The sequence below is a fragment of the Topomyia yanbarensis genome, chromosome 2, assembly GCF_030247195.1.
Source record: "Topomyia yanbarensis strain Yona2022 chromosome 2, ASM3024719v1, whole genome shotgun sequence".
NCBI classification, from domain to species: Eukaryota; Metazoa; Arthropoda; class Insecta; order Diptera; family Culicidae; genus Topomyia; species Topomyia yanbarensis.
Window position 1 is genome coordinate 404,823,589 of NC_080671.1, and position 16,846 is coordinate 404,840,434.

The following is a 16,846-nucleotide window of genomic DNA, read 5'->3' on the forward strand; positions in this document are numbered from 1 at the left end:
CATCAGTGGAAGTCGGGCCTACTATGGGCTCCAGAAGAAACTGCGGTCAAGAAAGATTCACCCCCGCATCAAATGCACCATGTACAAAACGCTTATAAGACCGGTGGTTCTCTACGGGTACGAGACTTGGACCATGCTCGAGGAGGACCTGCAAGCGCTACGAGTTTTAGAGCGACGGGTGCTAAGGACGATATTCGGTGGTGTGCAGGAGAACGGTGTGTGACGGCGAAGGACGAACCAAGAGCTTGCTGCACTCCATGGCGATCCCAGTATCCAAAAGTTGGCCAAAACTGGAAGGATGCGGTGGGCAGGGCATGTTGCAAGAATGCCGGACAACAATGCTGCAAAGATGGTGTTCGCTAATGATGCGGTTGGTAGAAGAAGGTGAGGAGCGCAGAGAGCGCGATGGGCGGACCAGGTGGAACGTGATTTGGCGTGTGTTGGGCGTGACCGACGTTGGAGGGCTGCAGCTACAAATCGAATATTGCAAATTGTTGATTCAGTGTTATCATGAAATTGATGTTGAACTAAATAAATGAATGAATGACAAAGGTTGCCACACTAACATTCCTTTCCTTCCCCAACGAGTGTAAGGACGTGTCTGTCACCGTTATTGGTTTCAGATGTATAAATCTCTTGATACGGGCACACGGCTCCATTCGTTGATTCTCTGGCCCAGTGGTTCTCAACCTTTCTCGTACCACGGACCCAAAAAACATCGTAAAACATCGATTTTATATGCTATCAATATATTATTTTCAGTCTGTTAGGAAGCAAGACTTGAAATTTCTATATCCACTTGGAAAATATATTTTTCTTCGCGGACTGCTATCGACGACTTCGCGCCCCCTAGGGGTCCGCAGACCTCAGGTTGAGAATCACTGCTCTGGCCAACTTCGCTTTTTCTGGTCAATAGCGGAGTAGTAACTACAAATTGTATGGTTATCATGCTCATGGTCACCCGAATAGAAATGTACAATGACAATACCATAATTAATTTTCACTGTGGCGGTACAGTAATTTGTAGTCTGATACGCTACAATATAGAAAAAACGCTTTTAATCCACCTAACAGTGTGATGAGACATTTCTTATAACTCTTATCACTCTCTTCGGATATTACATCGTTTGAGAACATTTAGAACTTGATGCTTCGCGATGTTTTTGATAACACATACTACATGGGATAGTGGCAGGACTCAGAGAATCGCTCAAATCAGCATAGGACAACATCAGTGCTAGAAATCTCAAAGCAAATCAATGGGAAAGCGAAAAGAATGGCCCATAAAATAGACATACAAACGAATTATTGCTAATGCTCTGTTAATAAAATATCTAAATTCCTCAATCAATGCAGTGTGGTGGGAAAACTGAATTTTCCTAAAGGGGTTATGTATATTGTACTGAGCCAAAAAAATCAAATTTTTTTTTTGAATCGATTTGAAGTTTATACTTTACTCAAATTTCCAACGCGACTGAGAACTAAGAAATCAACGTTTTTTCTTGAAAAAAAGCTATACTAGCAGTGACACCATTCAAAGAAAATCTACAGTGAATATTTCCAGACTTGGTTTTATTTCCTATTTAAGAACTATTGTGTTTTTTACATCCTAGATTACATGATTCAGTGATCGAAACCCAAAATTTCATAAAGTATTTGTATTATTATGTAATTATTAAATTAAAATGTTTTTGCTATTGAAATTGACAAAATGATAGTATCACCCCTTTGGCGATTGTTTACTTTTTCGGTCCCACCTATCAGCATTGAAGTATCGCCCTTACGTTTTTTACAATATCTACCGTTCTACACCACCGATTTCGTCCGTGTTTTTTCAATAGCGATCATTGTTACTATTTACAGCTGATATCAGCTTGATAATCCTAAAAAATACGAAAATAACAGTTTCGCCTCTAAACTGCTAGCGCTATCTCTGAAGTGCATGCGTGCATAGTTTCAAATTTTACTTCAACATCGACTTTTTCTAAAGGTGACTTCCCAGTAGTATCCTTGATTTGAATTATTATCGCTATTCCTAATATGAAGAGATGGCTTTTGGTCACGGTTTTCATACGACAATATCTATATTTCGTCAAATACCAACGTTTCGAAGGTCTACGCCTTCATCTTCAGGGCAAAACTACAATATTTGACAATCATTACAAAAACATCCAATATTCACATTTTACACAAATTACAACGGTAACAGTATTATCTTAGTCAAGTTATTTTGGACATTTAAACAGGAAACACAGAACGCAAATCTACACTGCATGATCAGAAATTTGATTTGATTTGAAATTCAATTTTAAACGGTAATTTTCTACGATTTGCTGAAAACTTACACAGAAGAACCCCGCGCACATCCCAAGCAGACTGAGTAGTGAAATGTTTCAAAAGGCCAAAAGTGTGTGTTGTATACATTATCTCAATACGGAACAGATGGAAGTAGAAACGAATAAGGTTTGATAGATGCGAAACCACCAACAGTGAGAGAGTGAGTGATGGCTATGTTTGATGTGAGAGCGAGTGCAGTACACCAGAATATGCTGCATTCAAATTATTTGTGTCGGTTCTGAAATTAATTGTTGAGCCGTCGCATAAAATGTGGCACATTTCCAGAATCTGAAGTGCTTGGATTCTGTTATCATGCTCGAGTATTTTGGCTTTTGATAGATCGAAACTATGATCATTTTCTATCAAGTGAACCATCCTAATGCCAAAGAACAAATAAAAACCTCTAGAAAACAAACCATTTGGGAAAATCATCATCATTACTGGAAGTTTCATTTTCACGAAACTTTTCGAAAACCTTTCGTCACTTGCGTTAATGCACTGGGTGAACAGTGGTCTGAAAATCTAGCGAAATCGTCTTAGGGCACCAGCGGGTCTAATTCAGAGCTATCTGCGCGGCGAGTTAAATCTGTAAAAAATACTAAAAATTAATTTCTGTTCCATAATTTTCAGTTCAGCAATTCGATCGTGTTCACCGCAAGCCATGAAAAATAGACTACGTTGTGAAGCGATGGTCACTATTTATTAAAAAATCACGGTTAAATAAAAAATAAAACTATTAAAAAAATTCAAATAGTTTATAATTTTCACAAACTTATTAGAAAAAATGGTTTAATAAGCTTTCGTAATATTGTGTAGGAAAAAAGTTGAAAATTTCAGTATTTTCTCTATCTGCAACATATAAACCCTTAAGTATACCAATTAATTGGTATACGAATTGGAATAGGTTCGCCAAATTTTGGAAGAAGTCTATAAAATAACCCCTTCGAAAACTACCTAAAAATTGTTGTAGTTCGATGCAATAAAAAAATCTCCAAAAATGAAATGTACCTATTAATATGAAACACAGTGAATAATACATACCATAAAGACCCATTTTTATCAGTCTCGTGGCGTATTTTAGGCTGACAAAATGGGGACATTGACTAAAGAGGGCAATTTTTTTTCTTTATAATAAACAGAAGCTGTTAAAATATTCTTCCCGTCCCTTGATGCAGTCTGATAACTATTTCTGATTAGGATGAACTTTTTATTTTTGCATAATTCCATCTTCATAATAAGGAAAACATGCTCAAGAAAGGATTTACTCGAATTCAGTCTTGTTCGTCCGCTAGAGCCCATCAAACATATGTTCATATTTGGCTGATAAAATCGGGGTTTTAATGTATTATAATAGATATTCAGCATTCGAAGAAGTTTCTTGTGAACGAGTGTAGAACGACTTTGTTTCTACTTACTTGAAGTCAGCGGCGTAGCCAGAAATTCGGTTTGGTGGCGGTTTGGTGAAAATCGATCATACTATCCAAACGGCATAATTACGAAACCGTAATTTTTGAAGTTTTAAAATTATGCAGAATTAATTTTTCAGAAAATAGTAGCAGAGTTCGTGTCTTTAGCGAATTTGTTGAGACTTTATTGTAGTCATGAATATTAACCTGAGAAAATTCACCATAAATACTTCTTGGACGATATATTATTATTTTATCAAAAGATGCGCTGTTTAACGTTTGTAAAACTCATTGAAGATACTAAACCTCCGAAATTGGCGGTTTCAAAATGATGCTATCTTGACCTTAAATTACTGTTTTTAAACATTTGACCTATACATATGATTGGTCATACAACAAAAATCAAATGCTCATCAAAATCGATCAGAACCTGCTAGAATCGAATGGAAATCGTTTTTTTTCATAAATTTCTCTCTGCATTCGCAAAGTGTTGTCCTCGTTATTAATCATAATACGTTTTCGTCTCAACTCGACGCATTCCCAAAAAAACCTGTCCTAATCCACCTAGTGGTGCAATTGTGCTCGTCTCACTTGTCCAGAATACGATTCCATGGCTGGTTATGTTCAATACAATGGTGGAAATGAATATTACATGTTCAGTACGATTTGCACATACATACAATGGATCGACAGCCACGATCTTGAGATACTATGTGATACTGAAACATCGCTTGAAACCAGCGGCGGATCATGGAGAAAGGTCCGGGAGGTCCAGGTCCTGCGGAAAATTTTCAACTTGTTAAGAAATTTTAAACTAGTTTTAATTTTAAAGTAGCAACCCCTCACTGCATACTCCCTCCGGGCCGGTATGATTGTCGCTTTTTAGAGTGATTGCATAACCTTTCTATATGAGAAAGGCAAAAATGTACCAAAGTCCAAAGAAGTAAATTTTTGTCAAACTTCTCAATGTTTCATGCATTTTAGTCATTTGGCATCAAAAATACAAATTTGATTTTGAAAATTTTTCATTTCAGTTTATATGGGAATTTGCTGTGTGATTGCACTCTTCAACTCGTAACTCCGGAACCGGAAGTCCAATCAATAAAAAATTCAATAGCAGCTGATGGGAAGGTAGTACCTTTCATTTGATTTGTGCAACTCGGTCAAACCATCTCTGAGAAACAGAGGTCACATTTTTTTCCACATACACACAGACATTTTCCGATCTCGACGATCTCATTCGATTGGCATATGACACTCGGCTCTTCGGGTCGGGATTAGATTGACGATTTTAGAGTGAATGAGAAAGGCAAAAACATTTTTAGCAAATGTTGAAAGTTATGCATTTTTTTGGTGAGCAGTTCTATGTTTCATAGACATTAAATCAATTTCAACTTCGCTTCCTATTAAATAAAGACCCTTATTACAGTACATTTCTACAAAAACGAGCTCAATTTGAAAATAAATCTGAGGATTATGAACTCTGGAATTTTCTATTGGAATGTTTTCAGGCAGGAATTTGATATTGATGCTATTAGACAACTCTGAAATCAAGACCAATAGATCAGTTACATATCAGGACCCCATTCCGACAATTTATCAAAAGTCCTCATGACGTTTACAACAACAGGTTATCAATCTACATATCAGATAATTGTTATTGTAATATTGAATTAAATCAGTCAGCATCAATAAATTTTCAACTTCAATCCAATATTTTTTTGGGTGTGGTGAGGGGGGGGGGGTTGTATGGTGTTAAACCCCAAAACCTTCTCTTGGCTACGCCGTTGCTTGGAGTTATTTATTTCGCTTTTCATTTTCCGATATGTTTCAGATCGATCCGATGGTCATAAGTTAGAAAAATTGCAGTCAGAAGGTTCGCACAAATGAACATTTTTGCACTGATAAGTTATCAAGTTCCTTCCAGACAACTTGGAAGTGTTCGGTGATTATTTCTAGCGGTTGTTGATAGAAAAATGAAATACAAAATTCGTTTTATCGAAATAATGTTTAGCTTATTTCAATGGATTATTACTATATTGAACAATAAATAGGCGACAAAGAGTAATCAACAAACAACAAGCCATAACTTTTAAAGTATTCAAAATAGATATTTAAAGTCTTTAGTAAAGTTATTCGCAAAAGTAAGAGCTACAAATTTGCTGAAGACATAATTTCGATATAATCACTTCCAAGAAAATTTGTGAAAATATCTCACTCATAGGGGGATTAATCAGCAAAAGCACAATACCAAAAGAAAGGGCATATTACCTCCATTAAATTCTCCGAAGATATTATTGACCTAAAATAAGCCGTTTTGGCGTTAATAATAGATTACATGTTTTTGGTCATATTTCTGGCAATGGGAAATGATAAAAATCTTTCGTCCGCATTTAATGTTAAATATCTCTTTTGATAATAGTCCGATTTCAACAATCTATAGCTTGTTCGAAAGGTGTTCGTTGAAGCTATCTAAAAACATATAAATTGGTTATCTATATTGTCAATTTCGGCAGATAATTTAAAAAAACTGCAAAAAACGCCATTTTTACGCATTCAAACATTCATATCTTGGAAACTAAACACCAGAATCAAAAACAAATTAATAGCGTTCATACTGTTTTTTAGTTCTTTCGTTTAAAGTTGGTTTGGATAAGATCGGTTCAGCCATTGCTGAGAAACACGAATGAGAATTTGTCCGTTACATACACACACACACACAGAGACATTGTCCCAAATCGTCGAGCTGAGTCGATTGGTATATAAGACTCGGCTCTCCGGGCCTCGGAAAAAATCTTGAAAGTTTGAGCGAATTCTATACATTTCTTTTATAAGAAATGTAAAAAGTTTTTTAATTCATCTACAGTAATTTATTTCAATATAATATAAACTTTTAAAATAATACTTTTGTTAGTTTCTATTCGGGCATGATATATCTCAAAGTGACTACCGAAAGTGAATTGCAATAAAAACAAACATTTTACCCCTATTAGCCCGAGTGTGATCCCATTCATATCTCCTCACACTCAGGCGTTAGACGAGAGCACAATTCATTACTACACCTATATCGATTTATTCACTCTCGCGCTTTCTCTCGTCACTTCGTCGCGTGCGCTCCTACGATGACGACGCCGTATCGTGCAAGCTTGTGATATCATGCGATTTGACCGTGAAAATCGATAAGAACTTACTTTTGAATAGAAACCAATCGATTTTCTAATTGAGCAGCAACTTACCATACAGCACTTGCACCGTGTAATTCAAGTTATGTAACGGATCGTTTCGCAAACTGTGTGTCGAACGGGACTACGCTTGGACCTCCCCCGTTTTGATGGTGACGATACTATTCTGGCGTCGCGACGTACGCAATCAAAATAAGCTGATTGACGGAACGTCTGAGTATGAAGGCAGGTGTAGTGAAACTTCGGAAACCATACACAAAACACACACTGAATCACTATCAGACCACCACAGCTGATGAAATTGCGGCGTCCATGGCACTCGACGACGAATTTGAGGTTAAACTCGTAAAATTGATCCTCAGTTTTTTTGGTTTCGTTTTAGTGAAACATGACGGGTCATTCTAGTTACAAACATCATTTCGTTGAGACGAAATTTCTATGTTTTATTCTGGGTTTGTTACACAATTTTTTACACACTGACAGTTTGAGGTTTATTTTCGTTCTCTCCTAAAGGTCACTACAACAATGTTGCGAATTCCGAAGCAGCCCATTAAAATTCACTTAATATTCCGGTTAAATTTTTCTCGCATGTGACAGGAATGACCGTATGAAATGGGTCGATAGTTATAGTATGGCACTTATAAATAAAACCTTTGCAACTCGTGAGCTTTCACACCGCATTTCAACGAACGCGTACTGATCGGTCTAACATGCTATTCGAACGGGAGTGCGCCTGCGACTGACCGATACTAATTTAGCTGGTGAGACTGCGAGCACTCGCGATGGTTGTGTGCAGCGTTGCCAACATTTTTTTCAAAAAAACTGGAACCTTTCTAGAAAAAAAACTGGAAAAAAAAACTGGATGCTCGAAAAAACCTACTATACTCTTGTTATGTTTAAGTCAACGATTCAATGAACGTAATTTTAAGTAAACACGTATGTTCCAAACCTTTTATTGAAAATTTGAGTCAGTTTTTGATATTGTTGTCCAAATTTTAAAAAATATTAAAACATCTGAATTTGAATGTAATTCTAATAGTTACAGTCGAATTTTACTGTTTTGAAGATTTTCAATCTACACAAAATCCACAAAATCGTAAATTTAAGACCCTTTACTAAACTTGAGAATGCGCTTAATCCTTTCTTACGATAGTATAGCAACTAGCTGCGAATACAACAAATGTTCATGTAAATATTTGACACAATGTACTGCCACCTTTATGTTTGAGTAAAATTCATTTGAAATCGTATCAAAATGTACATTCTTGTACCGTTTTACTCACAAGTAGTATAAAAAGAGTTCAGGTCACGGTGGATTTAAATCTTATTCTGCGGCACTCTGCATCATCCCATCGCTTGCTTGAAAATTCTGTGAATCGAGTTACAATTTGTTAGAAAGAAAACAAAATAAATGAATATTAAAAAAACTGGATAAAACTGGCTAAAATTTCAAAAAACTGGAAGATTTTTCCGATTGTCTGTTTGACTGGATGTTGTAAAAAAAACTGGAAGAATCCAGTTTAAACTGGAAGGTTGGCATCGCTGGTTGTGTGAATATTTCGCCAGTAAGTGGCTGTTGTTAGCTCTCGCGAAATGCACGCGGACCGAGTGTTTGATTCGCAGGGAGAGAGGAATCGATGTGATTATACCGAGGTGGAATGAATATTAAATATTAGCCATTAGTGACCAGAGTTAATGATGCTCGTGTGATAATTACCCCTTTCTAAGGCCTCCGCTTCCGATTTAAAATCGTGCACTGAATCTGAAAATGACGCAAAAAAAATTAAATTAAGCCAGTTTTCGAATTACAAGAAACAAATTAATTTCTCATTAAATATCAGAGATGCGTTCACAAATATCTGCTGTTATAGCGCATCAATATGTTGTAACATTTAATTATAGATAAATTAATCTGCTTTCGATCGTTTGAACTTCATATTTTAGTGCGACGGAAATTTTCTTCTAGTCACTAGGTGACGTGAACGTGACTATGAGAATAGAGCCCCACATCGGTCATTCGGTGATGACTGAACCCATTTTCACCAATCAGGATTCTAAAATCAAAATAAAAGAAGTATATTTTACGATGCAGGAGTTAGTATTACTAATTTCATGGTCATTACTACTACGATGAAAACCCGATTTTATCCTACCCGATTTTATCAGCTTTTTGAAACGATTTTATCAGCCCATATGAAAATTGATAGTTGGTAGTTTGATGGGTTCTAGCAGACGAACCACCCAACCAATCCTTTCTTGAGCATATTTTTCTTATCCTAGAGATCCGAAATATCAAAAAAAAAAAAATTTCTTTAGATTTTGCACTGTCATACCCCCTTAAGGAAATTTTAAGCTAAATTGTTAGGAAAGGTTATGAGGCTATATCTAGGGAGCAAAGAAAAATATTTTAAGAGCTTTGGTTTCTTAAAAAGAAAGAAAAATATATGTCCCGATTTTGTCAATGTCCCCGTTTTATCAGCCTAAAATTCACCAAGGGGCGTGATATAAACAGATCTTTACTGAAGTTTGACACTGTAGAATTTAAAAAAAAATCAAAATTTTTTTATTGGTCCAAAATGTACTTTAGGGTCTTGAAAACAATATAACAAAAAACCGCAGGCGATGATAATAGCTAAATGTTCTAATTTTCAATTCTGCCGCAATGCCGCCTATATATATTCCGAGCGCACTGAAAACTTTAACAGCATTTTTCTCGAAACCACATTCTTGGAGCAGGCCGGAAAGGTAACTCGGTCAATTGATTTTCTATCCTTTTGAAATTTTTACAGTAGTTTCGTGTTTTCTAAATAATAATTTCGTGTCGATTTTGACATTGAAAATGTCTTACTGCACTATCTGGGGCAAGGTGTCTTTCTAAAATCTAAAATCAAACTATGTCACGTTTTTTGCGTCACTATTTTGAACGCTAATAACTTTGTTATTTATGAACGGATTTCCGTCTGTTTATTACCAAACAATTCGGAATTAACTGAAATTATGTTTTATTGCTATATTGTTTTTAGTATTTCAATAGCACACTATTGAAAAACAAGCAAAAATGAATATATCTCAGAAAACGTGAAAACTCCCATACATCAGTCAATCTATCCCGGGCAGAGCCGTCAATAGGGAGCACCTAAGCAACTCAATCAGATACTGGAGACTATTTATAGAGGTACCGCGTGTTCGTTTGCGTCAGTCGTTGCTCGATTTTCGCACGAGCAGGACTTCGACAATAATGTCCGGACGATTCGATAAGGAAATGGCAGTGATGGCATATCAAACTTTGCATAGACGAACTAATTCGTGTACACAAAGTTTCAAATCGCACAGCACGGTGAAAAGCACGCGATACACGCAATTGCGCAATTGAACACAGTAAAGAAATGGGTGCGATAAGTTCGAGTCGTGTATACACGATGATTTGCAATGTGGGTGGGTAGGGTGACCTTTGGTTTGAATACTGTAGGGGGCGACGTGTTTGTATATCGCTTGTGAGTTTGCGTTGGGACTGGGACAACGGAGACAAATTATTTTTGATTGTGCGCGTGTTCGGTTAATGAGACGTCAAATGTCTTTGGTATTTGGTGCGTCCGTAGGGCAATGATACTATTGGTACACACGTTTTATATTTCGGATATGCGTGATGTGTTTTTGGCACTAAGGCATCGGCACGTTTCTGTAAGTTTAAAACACGGGCAAACTTAATTGGGTTTGCGTCAACGGAAATACGGGAGTGTGTTGAAGATGTTGGTGGGTGAACGGCGGTTTACGTTAGAACAGTTTTAGAATTTTTGTTTTAAAAAGGTTAAATTAAAGTAATCTTTGGTAGCCAAATATTTCTTATTCGTTGCAAAACCAAAAATTGAATTCAGAAAGCGTGTGTTTATCCTCAGTAGAGCACTGAGTGAAACGATTATATTTCACAAGGTTGCTAATTGTAATCGATTAATTCTAAGAGATAATTGATTAATTGAAATAATCGATTGGATTAAAAGCATAGCAGAGAGCATGGTGTTGTACTAGAATTTATGATTTTGCTATTGTTGGAGGGAAACTAATAAATTATGTTTACGGGATTGGGTTTACATATGGAATCGGCGGTAAGTTAGCATGTACCGTAACCTGTTTTTACTGAAGATACGGACGCTCTTGAAAAAAATGCATTTTCAATGTCACCGTGGTTGTATCATGTACACAACTCTTCAATTTTTATGACATTTTAAACGATTTTTTACTAAAAAAATCTTGAAAGTTTGAGCGAATTCTATACATTTCTTTTATAAGAAATGTAAAACCGTGCCATTTCGCAAAAAAATAAATTATTGAAAAAATCCTACGTACGTCGCCTTGTATTGTTATTAAGGTTGTTAAGGAACCGCAAAAACTTTAGTTTTAAGCACTAGGTAAAAAGTTACGGGAGATCTTGTGACGAAATCACTTGAAAACAGGCATTGTATTTATCGCTCATATGAGTACATGCGCCCGGATAGTTTGCTACTGCGACAATAAAAACTCACATTTTCACACGAAAAGTTATTGGCACTCACACAACTTCTCCGGATAAATACAACTTGTTATTTCTCCGGATAAATAAAACAGCCGGAGAATGAGTGAATGAGTTTATCACAGTATCCTTTTTGCGTTCGCTGCTTTGCTGTCGTTATTCCAAAACACGAAAAAACAAGTTTATCATACTTCTTTGCCGCTTTTCTTTGTAATTAAATGTATTTTTTGACGTTTTAATTGATTTCCACGAAATTAAAAATTTATCACCTTCTCCGGTGAGAAGGAAAAAGTCAAATAAATTTTATCCGGAAAATCATTCTCACGCTATTTGTGGAGACGGAGAATTTTGCGACTCATCTTATCTCGGAAAAGTTGGACATCGGATAAGCTACTTCTCGCGTGAGTGAGAGAGAATTACAATGCCTGCTTGAAAAATATATGTTCTTTGCATGTACTTCACAACTAGTTCTATAAATCCCATATTGCAACGTTCCGATTCACCTCTTTATAGCGTCTAGAAAAATTCCGAAATATGTCAATATTTTCGTGTTCTACAGTGGTGTAACCCCTTAAGTAGGGTTACCAACCGTCCTTATTTTAAAGCACATGTCCTTATTTCCGAGGTTTTTGGAAAGCGTCCTTATTTTACTTCAAATGTCCTTAATTTTAGTCTCGAACCTTGGCATATACAGGGTTGTGCAACATGAAGTTTTTTAACAGGGCATTTTCTAGTAGTTAACGGGTACTTACTGCAAACTATCATGCTATTATAGTATAGCATTGCTTGCCATTTCCTAATAGAACGACTTACACTGGCTCACCATATTCAAATTACTATACTTCAACTATATTTCGAAAATCAGCGATCTGTGGGAAATGTGTTTAGTGAACTCCGACCATAGTATGGTCGACATCATCGGCCAACTGACTCAACTATTCGCTATATAACCAAAAAGTAAGCGTTGTAGTGCTTGTCATTGGAACAAATCGACCACATCTAGCACGCAATGAAGAAAACATAGCGGCGGTGACATCTCCAAGCATTGAAAACCAACATTACTCGAGTAATTAACCAGATACTTGAAATACTCGAATCCGTCATCAAAAACTGGACCAGTCGAATGGACTATCTGAAGCGCCAACATGGTCAACATTTAAAAGAAATTGTTTTCAAACAATAAATGGCAAAAAATGTTCTTTCGATTGACAAATAAACAATCCGCGATTCACTCAATTTTCAATTTTTTTACTAGATTAAAAAAACGACGAATCACCCTGTATTAAATTATTTAGATCTCGATTGAAATTCAACATCCCAGTTCAACCGCTGAAAAATTAGTCACTGGCATAACATTTGGCAGGGATGTCCTTAATTTGCTCTCAGTCTATTTGGTAACCCTACCTTAAGACAACCAAAAAAGTTCGATCATCGATACAAGATTTTCTGAGTGTATATAAAGACGCTGAAGCCCTCTGGATAAAGACTCGCCATCTCTATCTTATTCATATTATTTATCTGTAAGTGTCATTCCAATCCAGCACGAGATCTGTTAATAGCCCTCAATCAGGGGGACGCTGTCTAGCAAGTATTTCGTACCCAACATCAGCTGGACCGGACCTGATTATCACGGGTAAACAGCAATACATAATGCCTTTTACAAATATGCCAACGACTAGTACACGAGACATGCGTAACCGCTTACCCTATATTCTCTTTTTGGAGCGAAGTATCCAAAAAACGGGCTCCAAAGTGCTGGACTGAGGCGAGATGTTGGGTACGAGAAAAATATATGTGATTTGATAACCACAGCCTACCCCTACCCTCAACCCGAAGAAAATCGCTTCGAATCCTTCTGGAACGAGGGCCATTGACAGGTCTCATGCTCGATTGGAATGACACTGACAGATAAATCTAGAGAAAATTTAAAATAGGACGTAAGTAATAATGATAGATTCTCTTTGGGGTCTTTCTTTTCTGTTCATTACTCGGCTATTTCAACATTTACTACTCTACTCTTTGCATAATATTCTAGTAAAAACCGACGGCTATCGATATGTACTGGAAAATAAGTGTAAAGTGTGGTAATGACGTGGTAATAAATGAAAGAGAAAGTAAACAAATGTTACTTACGTCCTATTGAAAATTTTCTCTAGAAATGCTAAACAAACGATAGACGTGTCGAGTCTTTATCCAGAGGGATTTAGTGTCGTTAGGTGTACACGCAGAATTTTATTTATGCATCGATAGCATACTTTTCTATCTGCCTCTCGTTTGTTCTGCTGTAAATTTTATGCATTGGACATATTTGGTCTATCCACTCATTGAATGCTTACTAGAAGTATATGCATGAAAATGCATAAAAATCACAGCAGAAGAAAAGAGAAGGGAAGAGAAAGTATGCTAACTATGCATATTTTTGTTTCTTAGTGTATATTAACGACGCTGAATCCCTCTGGATAAAGACTCGACACGCCAATCGTTTGTTTACCATTTATCTGTCAGTGTCGTTCCACTCGAGCACGAGATCTGTCAATGGCCCTCGTTCCAGAAGGATTCGAAGCGATTTTCTTCGGAATGAGGGCTTATGACAGGTCTCGTGCTCGATTGGAATGACACTTACTGATAAAGAATAAGATAGAGATGGCGAGTCTTTATCCAGAGGGATTCAGCGCCTTTAGTGTATATATATATTGGTCAGTTCCTTGCTAGCATGCACAGTAGCGTCGCACAGTGGGACCAATCCAAAAAAGGTGGGACAAAACCTATTTGAGGCCTTAGATGTCATTTTAGAGCCAGCATTTCTTCTTAGGATATGTTCACAATATTATTCTGCAACTTTTTAAATATAAAATTTTTGAGCACCCGAGCAAAAAAATTTTTCAAATTTTTTTTTTTGAGGGTCGATGTCTTCGACAAAGTTGTAGAACATTATGTTTTGAATAACTTCTTCTAAGATACCACAGACATCAGACCTCATTTTTGAGGCAAAATTGTTGTTTTTTGTAAATATGACTAAAAACTCAGTTTTTCGACTTTTCCATGCAAAAAGTATTAAATGTATTCTAGGAATAATATAGTATCGGAATAGCCAAATTTTGGCTGCACAAAAGTGCACAAAAAAAACAAAAATCTTTGATGAAAAAACAGCAAATTCATATGAAAAATAGTTTTAGAAGCCAAAAAATTGATTTTACGTTATTAGTTCCTTCAACAAAAAGTTCTATTTTAGTGATACCAGCAAGTTTATAGAAAGTATTAAATCAATCAGTTGAGGTTTTTAGCATGAAAAAGTCGAGAAATTGATTTTTTGGTCATATTTACAAAAAACAACAATTTTACCTCAAAAATGAGGTCTGATGTCTGTGGTATCTTAGAAGAAGTTATTCAAAACATAATGTTCTACAACTTTGTCGAGTACATCGACCCTCTATGAAAATTTCTTGAAATTTTTTTTTGCTCGGGTATTCTACTTTAGTCCAACCAAAAAATTTTCTTTTTAAAAGTTGCAGGATAATATTTTGAATATATCCTACAAAGAAATGCTGGCTCTAAAATAACATCTAAGGCCTTAAATAGGTTTTGTCCCATCTTTTTTGGATTGGTCCCACTGTGCGTCGCAGCCACAGAAGCTTCGAGTAGATTCTTCTATTGGCCGTGCTCACTTGAACATCGCTGCAATCACGAAACAGTAGTTTGGATTCGAACATTCATAAGCGAACATATAGTGCGATTTATATCAGTTAGCATGCTTTGTGTATAACAGTTAGTTTGCTTTGTGATGGGAGCGCCATTGCTGTACAATTGGCAGCTTTGGTAAACTTTGCAAAAACTTTCGCCACTGTGCTTTTTGAGATTATGCCACAGTGAATCGTTTAAAGCATGAAACCCGATCAAAATGATTTTGACATTTTTGCATTACAAGTTAAGTTAATAAAAAAGTATTAGACGGTAAATGATTTTGTATAGATCAATCCATTAATAAGCTATATTTTATTATTCTTTTTGTTTGAAAGTCAAAATTATAAGTAATTGGTTTTCTAAAAAAATCATGTTCATGAGTAATGAATGAATCAATACACCATAGAGTAATATTTTTTTTCTTCTTATTACTCAATTTTAATCCTAGAACGTTGCACTGGGGTACAAATGTACCCCATGCCTGCTTTGGAGCCGTGTGAAGACGAGAATTCGGCATTTACCGACCTGGGATCCTAACCAATATTCAATATAGAGTTCCTAGTAAGAGTAGGAAAAGGTGGTAGAGCCAGTTTGCTTATAGCCTTCGTGGAAGCATGTGTCAAAGTTGGCGTGGGGTACATTTGTACCCCAGTGTACGGTTGCCGTTAGCGTTTCGTCAGGTTTCGTGCTGTCAGTGGAAATGTGACTCGTGACAATACCAGTTTAAATACGGGTTGTTTTACTACGTAAGTAACAATTAGTATTATAAATTCGTTTTTAATCATTTATTTAATTTAATTATGAAGTAGAAAAAAATCATTATCATTTTTGCTAATTTTTATTGTTTTATTGTTAAATTTTTTAAAACAATGGCTCACAAGTATAGCCCACAGTAACTGCTGTAACCGTAACGTTGTGTGTTACCAAGGTATTACTGGTCAGAAATATTTTTATCATTTCAATTTCCACCCCGATGTTTTTACTTTCATTCTTCCAAATAATTGCACCTTTTCAAAATTGTCGAAATTCCACTTTATGTCGTTTCTATATCATTCTTTCAACTTTTAGAATCATTTAATTTTTTTCAAATCGGTTGAAAATTCGCAAAATTATAGTAAATTTGCAGTTCGACGCTTTGTGGAATGTAGGGCTAGTTTTTTCGTAGGGTTTTGACGTCTTACACGCAACTCAAAAGACATTGCAAGCAACGCAAAATGCATTATGAATTTCTATTTTGATGGAAATAAATGCACTTAATTTCGCTGATTTTTAAAAATGCATCACAAGTGATCTGCCCCTAGTGTATTATTCATTTATTTTGTTTGCATTTTTACATTTTTTTATATTTCACTCTTCCAAATAATTGCGCTTTTTCAAAAATATCGAAATTCCATTTTATACCGTTTCTATACCATTCTTTCAACTTTTAGAATCACTTAATTTTTTTCAAATCGGTTGAAAATTCGCAAAATTATAGTAATTTTTGTAAAAAAAAGTTAAAACCGCAATTTTTTCACTTTTTTACATTTCTTACAAAAGAAATGTATAGGATTCGCTCAAACTTTGAAAACTTTTTCCGAGGCCCGGAGGGCCGAGTTTCATATACCAATTGACTCAGTTCGACAAATTGAGACAATGTCTGTATATATATGTGTGTGTGTATGTGTGTATGTATGTATGTATGTACAAAATGTCATGTAATTATCTCAGCAATGGCTGAACCGATCTTAATA

At 35.9% G+C, this 16,846-nt stretch overlaps 1 protein-coding gene across 1 annotated transcript in view; it reads right to left on the reverse strand.

The window, feature by feature from the left end:
- The window catches only part of LOC131685013 (putative sodium-dependent multivitamin transporter), a 51,971-nt gene extending 44,293 nt beyond the window's left edge, over positions 1 to 7,678 (reverse strand). Inside the window, exon 1 of the mRNA XM_058968341.1 lies at positions 6,980 to 7,678. The gene's annotated coding sequence lies outside the window, so the exon portion shown is untranslated. The remainder of the gene's footprint in view (positions 1 to 6,979) is intronic.
- Between the last annotated feature and the right edge of the window lie 9,168 nt (positions 7,679 to 16,846).